Below are 6,448 nucleotides of genomic sequence, written 5' to 3' on the forward strand. Positions count from 1 at the left end.
TAATATAGTCTAGTCTAAAGTTTGTACTCTAGTCTATGGTCTGGACTACAGTATTGTCTATTGTCTGGACTACAGTCTGGGTTATGGTCTAGTCTATCGCCTCGACTATTGTCTCGTCGATATTATAGACTATATTCTAGTCTATAGTCTGCACTATATTTTTGTCTATTGGCTGGACTATATTCTATATTCTGGACTATAATCTGGACTATATTCTGGTCTTTAGTCAGGGCTATAGTATAGTCTATAGTCAGGACTATAGTCTAGTCTATAGTCAAGACTATAGTCTAGTCTATAGTCAGGACTATAGTCTAATCTAAAGTCTGGACTATAGTATAGTCTATAGTCTGGACTATAGTATAGTCTATAGTCTGGACTATAGTATGATCTATAGTGTGGATTATATTATAGTCTATAGTCTAGACTTTAGTATAGTCTATAGTCTGGGCTATAGACTAGTCTGTACTATAATCTGTAATCGGTAGTGTGGACCATAGTTTATTCTAAAGACTGAATTATAGACTAGTTTACAGTCTTAAATTCTTTCATATTCTTCCAGTTGTTTGTGAATTAACAATTTTAATACAAATTGAATTATTTTCAAGTTTCCATTTGTTTTGCTACAAACAAAAACTTTTTAATTTTGCGCATTTTACTTTTTTTATTTGCAAATAGACAACTTATTTATGACTGCATCTACAAGAGCAGTTTGTATCCTTAAAAACGTAGACATAATTTTGTGGTCTCCCCCACAATTTTAGTAAACAATTATTTCTATATGTTGTTATTTTTGCTGTACAAAAACAACATAAAACTTTTGAAAAACATATGTTAAATATTTGAACGTTAACAAAACCCCGAAAACAAAAACCATAAAAATTATTTTTATTACTTTTGTTTTACAACAACAGGCAGTAAAGTATGCCAAAGGAAGAGAGAAATATATTTATATGAAAAATAATAAAATAAATAAAACCGTAAAAGGAAGAAGTATCAATAACCCTTCATCATAAAATATAGAAGAAAATAACCCAACTCTCACCTATAAGTTTTACTTTGAGAGCATGATGTTTTTTTTTTGTATTTTCAGCAAAAATACAAATATAAAATATATTTTTGGCGTTTTAATATTTTTATTGTTGTTATTTTTTATCATCCATAATTTCTTATGTATGAGGAAGTATGTTATGAATAAAATTGAAATTCTGCATTTAAGGTTTTGCTTTTTTCTACGTTTTCAAATTTTTAGGTTTCTTCAAGGTGCAAGAATTATATAGTTTTTTTCTGGTGTGTTTGGTTGGAGTTTTTTGCGTAGTAGAAGTTGTTTCAAGTAGCAGCATCATAGAGTCATAAATTTAAGGATCACATAAATCTCAGTCAAATTTTATATACATACGTATGAAGGTAAAATAGTGTGGGTTGTGGAAATAGCACATAAATATCTTCTTCTAAAACGGTCCTAACGTGGACTATATTCTAGTTCAAAGGCTATAGTCTGGACTATAGTCTGGACTATAGACTATAGCAAAGACTATAGACTATAGTCTGGACTATAGACTATAGCCAAGACTATAGACTATAGTCTGGACTATAGACTTTAGTCGGAACTATAGGCTATAGTCAGGATTATAGACTAAGTCAGGATTAAAGACCTATAGTCTGGACTGTAGACTATAGACTAAAGTCAGGATTATAGACTATAGTCTGGACTGTAGACTATAGTCTGGACTATAGACTATAGTCTGGACTGTAGAATATAGTCTGGACTAATAGACTATAGTCTGAACTATAGACTATAGTCTGAACTATAGACTAAAGTCTAGATTATATAGACTAAAGTCTGGACTATAGACTATAGTCTGGACTATATATTAAAGTCAGGATTATAGACTAAAGTAAGGATTATAGACTATGGTCTGGACTCGACTACAGACTATAGTCTGGACTATAGACTATAATCTGGACTATAGACTATAGTCTGGACTATGGACTATAGTCTGGACTATAGACTATAGTCTGGACTATGGACTGTAGTCTGGACTATGGACTATAGTCTGGACGATAGACTATAGTCTGGACTATAGACTATAGTCTGGACAATAGACTATAGTCTGGACAATAGATTATAGTCTGTACTATAGACTATAGTCTGGACTATAGACTATAGTCTGGAATATAAGCTATAGTCTGGACTATAGACTAAAGTCTGTACTATAGACTATAGTCTGGGCTATGGACTATAGTGTGGACTGTAGGCTATAGTCTGGACTATAGACTATGGTCTGAATTATAGACTATCGTCTGGAATAATAGCTATCTGGACTATAGACTATAGTCTGGACTATAGACTATAGTCTGGACTATGGACTATAGTCTGGACTATGGACTATAGTCTGGACGATAGACTATAGTCTGGACGATAGGACTATAGTCTGGACTATAGGACTATAGTCTGGACTATAGATATAGTCTGGACTATAGACTATAGTCTGGACTATAGACTATAGTCCTGGACTATAGCTATAGCTGGACACTAGACTATAGTCTGGACCATAGACTATAGTCTGTACAATTGACTATAATCTGTACTATAGACTATAGTCTGGACTATAGACTATAGTCTGGACTAGAGACTATAGTGTGGACTAAAGAATGTAGTGTGGACTATAGACTATAGTCTGGACTATAGACTATATTCTGGATTTTAGACTAAAGTCTGGACTGTAGACTATATTCTGGATTTTAGACTAAGTCTGGACTGTAGACTATAGTCTGGACTATAGACTATAGTCTGGAGTATAGACTATAGTCTGGACTATAGACTAAAATCTGGACAATAGAATTGTACTGGACTATAGACTATAGTCCTGGACTATAGACTATAGTCTGGACTATGGGACTATAGTCTGGACTATGGACTATGTCTGGACTATGGACTATAGTCTGGACTATGGCCTATAGTCTGGACTATGGACTATAGTCCTGGATGGACGATAGACTATAGTCTGGGACTATGGACTATAGTCTGGACTATAGGGGACTATAGACTATAGTTGAACAATAGACTATAGTCTGGACAATAGACTATAGTCTGTACTATAGACTATAGTCTGGACTATAGACTATAGTCTGGACTAGAGACTATAGTCTGGGCTATAGATTATAGTCTGGACTATAGACTATAGTCTGGACTATAGATTATAGTCTAGACTGTAGACTATAGTGTGGACCATAGACTATAGGCTAAACTACAAACAATAGTCTGAACTGCAGGCTATAGTTTGGACTGTGGACTATAGTCTGGACTACAGACTATAGAGTGTACTATAGTCTGGACTACAGACTTTAGTTAGGACTAGACTATAGATTATAGTCTGGACAATAGACTATAGTCTGGACTGTGGACTATAGCCTACACCATGGAATATAATCTGGAATAAAGGCTATAGTTTCAACTATAGACTGTAGTCTCAACTATAGGTTAAATAAAAATAGACTGAACTGTTCATGTCGCTGCTATTTTTAGCCGCTGTTCTGTAAAGAATGTGAGTTACATATTGGTTGGTAGGAAGTTAAAAGGTAAAGAAAATAACTCTCATAAGTATTATATATATGTGAATGCTGATGAAAAATAGTATCTTAAGTATTTCATTTTGAAAATGGAGTCTTATACGAATATAATATGACCTATTTTCAAGGAATGATATTTTATTCAGATTTTTTTTTGGAAACTGTCTAAGATTTGAGAATCATTTGATTTGATTATCATTTGACATAATTTATATTTAATTTAGAAAATATTGCCTCCTTTGAAACCAATCGCTTCTTAAAGTTGGCAGTTAACAAAAAGACGGAAGTTTTTTAGGTTGCCCTGAATGATATGTAGCAGCTTGTTGAACTATTTGCCCCCCTTTATAAGTAGCGCCAGTTGCTAAAATAGCAATGTGCGTACAAATTTCAAATGCTCATTTTGCACACTTATTTATCAAAATTAAATTCAAGATATTGTGCAAAAAAAAAATATTTATACAAACGTGGCATAAAAACGGCAGCAGCAACACATGTTGGTAATGGTGAAAAAGCTCAATGAAAAGAGAAATAAAATTTAAATTTCAAACTTAAAAAAAATTAACTTGGCAGCGGTGGGATTCGAACCCACGCCTCCGAAGAGACTGGTGCCTTAAACCAGCGCCTTAGACCGCTCGGCCACGCTACCTTTGAAAAGCATGCCACAACACATATTTTGGTGATTTCAGCCCTTGCCACATGCCACAAACCAAAAAATTTACTCATGCTTATCTGTCTTCAATTCAAATAATTTGTTAAATATTTAATGAGAATTTATTTTTAAAAGGATTAAAATTTTAAATATTTATAAATTGCTGCTGCTGCTTTTGAAATTACGACTACAAGACGATATTTTATTGTTGTTTGGCGTAGCAAATCGTTTGTTCTTGTTTTCTTTTTCTTTTTTTCGTTCAACTATTTTAATACATATTAGAATTTCAAATAATGTAAAGTGTTTTAACAGAAACCAACAAGGTCTCATACATTCATGTTAAGAACTCATTCACCTGCACTAGTTGTGTATGAATTTACGTACATAAGTACGAAAGTATGCATGAATATATTCATAGTATGTAATTGGATATGTAAGCAGTGCAATGCAACCCTAACGAATCTTTAGTATCAAAACAAAATTTTCCATTTGTAACCTCAGAATTCTTAAGGGAATTATTCCATAATGCAAAAGCTAAAAATTCTCCCAAAAAAAAACAAAGAATTTTTTAAATTTTCCAAAAATCTTGTGAGCAAAATATTCCCAAAACTAGCAAAACTGACGAAAATATAAAGTCTAAATATAATCAGATGGGTAGCAAAAGTGCACTACTTCTTTTACAATTTTTTTTTTCTCGTAGTGCCTTTTGTCTTAACACCTTTGTTTGCCAACTGCCAACACTTTTGAAACAGGGGTGGCCAATGTTTGGGGACTATGCGAAGTTATTCCTTATTCACTGTAGAAGAAAAATACACAATAAATCACTCTTCTCTAGTAGATTTATATTTACACCAAATCTTCCTAATATCATCTACTCGATCCTATCCTAATCAAGTCACCATTCTACCGATTCGTCTTTAATCTAGTCAATTTTCTTCAATCAATTCGAATCCAGTCTACATACACTATTCCACTTTAAACTGACTTTCAAATTTAGTCGTTTCATCTCATAGTCTAGTCTATAGTATAGTCTATAGTATAGTCTATAGTCTAGTCCTATAGTCTAGTCTATAGTCTAGTCTAGTATAGTCTAGTCTAGTCTATAGTCTAGTCTATAGTCTAGTCTATAGTGTCTATAGTCTAGTCTATAGTCTAGTCTATAGTCTAGTCTATAGTCTAGTCTATAGTCTAGTCTATAGTCTAGTCTATAGGTCTAGTCTATAGTCTAGTCTATAGTCTAGTCTATAGTCTAGTCTATAGTCTAGTCTATAGTCTAGTCTATAGTCTAGTCTATAGTCTAGTCTATAGTCTAGTCTATAGTCTAGTCTATAGTCTAGTCTAGTCTATAGTCTAGTCTATAGTCTAGTCTATAGTCTAGTCTATAGTCTAGTCTATAGTCTAGTCTATAGTCTAGTCTATAGTCTAGTCTATAGTCTAGTCTATAGTCTAGTCTATAGTCTAATCTATAGTCTAGTCTATAGTCTAGTCTATAGTCTAGTCTATAGTCTAGTCTATAGTCTAGTCTATAGTCTAGTCTATAGTCTAGTCTATAGTCTAGTCTATAGTCTAGTCTATAGTCTAGTCTATAGTCTAGTCTATAGTCTAGTCTATAGTCTAGTCTATAGTCTAGTCTATAGTCTAGTCTATAGCCTAGTCTATAGTCTAGTCTATAGTCTAGTCTATAGTCTATCATAGTCTAGTCTATAGTCTAGTCTATAGCTAGTCTTAGTCTAGTCTATAGTCCTAGTCTATAGTCTAGTCTATAGTCTAGTCTATAGTCTAGTCTATAGTATAGTATATAGTCTAAGTAGTCTATAGTCTATAATAGTATATAGTAGTCTATAGTCTAGTCTATAGTCTAGTCTATAGTCTAGTATAGTATAGTCTATAGTAGTCGATAGTCTAGTCTATAGTCTAGTCTATAGTCTAGTCTATAGTCTAGTCTATAGTCTAGTCTATAGTCTAGTCTATAGTCTAGTCTATAGTCTAGTCTATAGTCTAGTCTATAGTCTAGTCTATAGTCTAGTCTATAGTCTAGTCTATAGTCTAGTCTATAGTCTAGTCTATAGTCTAGTCTATAGTCTAGTCTATAGTCTAGTCTATAGTCTAGTCTATAGTCTAGTCTATAGTCTAGTCTATAGTCTAGTCTATAGTCTAGTCTATAGTCTAGTCTATAGTCTAGTCTAGTCTAGTCTATAGTCTAGTCTATAGTCTAGTCTATAGTCTAGT

General features: G+C 33.0%; 1 non-coding gene across 1 annotated transcript; it reads right to left on the bottom strand.

The window, feature by feature from the left end:
* Window positions 1-4,134: 4,134 nt before the first annotated feature.
* On the bottom strand, window positions 4,135-4,216 carry Trnal-aag. Its single transcript has one exon. It is a non-coding gene; the product is annotated as a tRNA-Leu (tRNA).
* Window positions 4,217-6,448: the final 2,232 nt, after the last annotated feature.

This window comes from Lucilia sericata, unplaced genomic scaffold (genome assembly GCF_015586225.1).
Source record: "Lucilia sericata isolate MDLA Ls3-8-SP2 unplaced genomic scaffold, ASM1558622v1 Contig001136F_arrow, whole genome shotgun sequence".
Lineage (NCBI taxonomy): Eukaryota > Metazoa > Arthropoda > Insecta > Diptera > Calliphoridae > Lucilia > Lucilia sericata.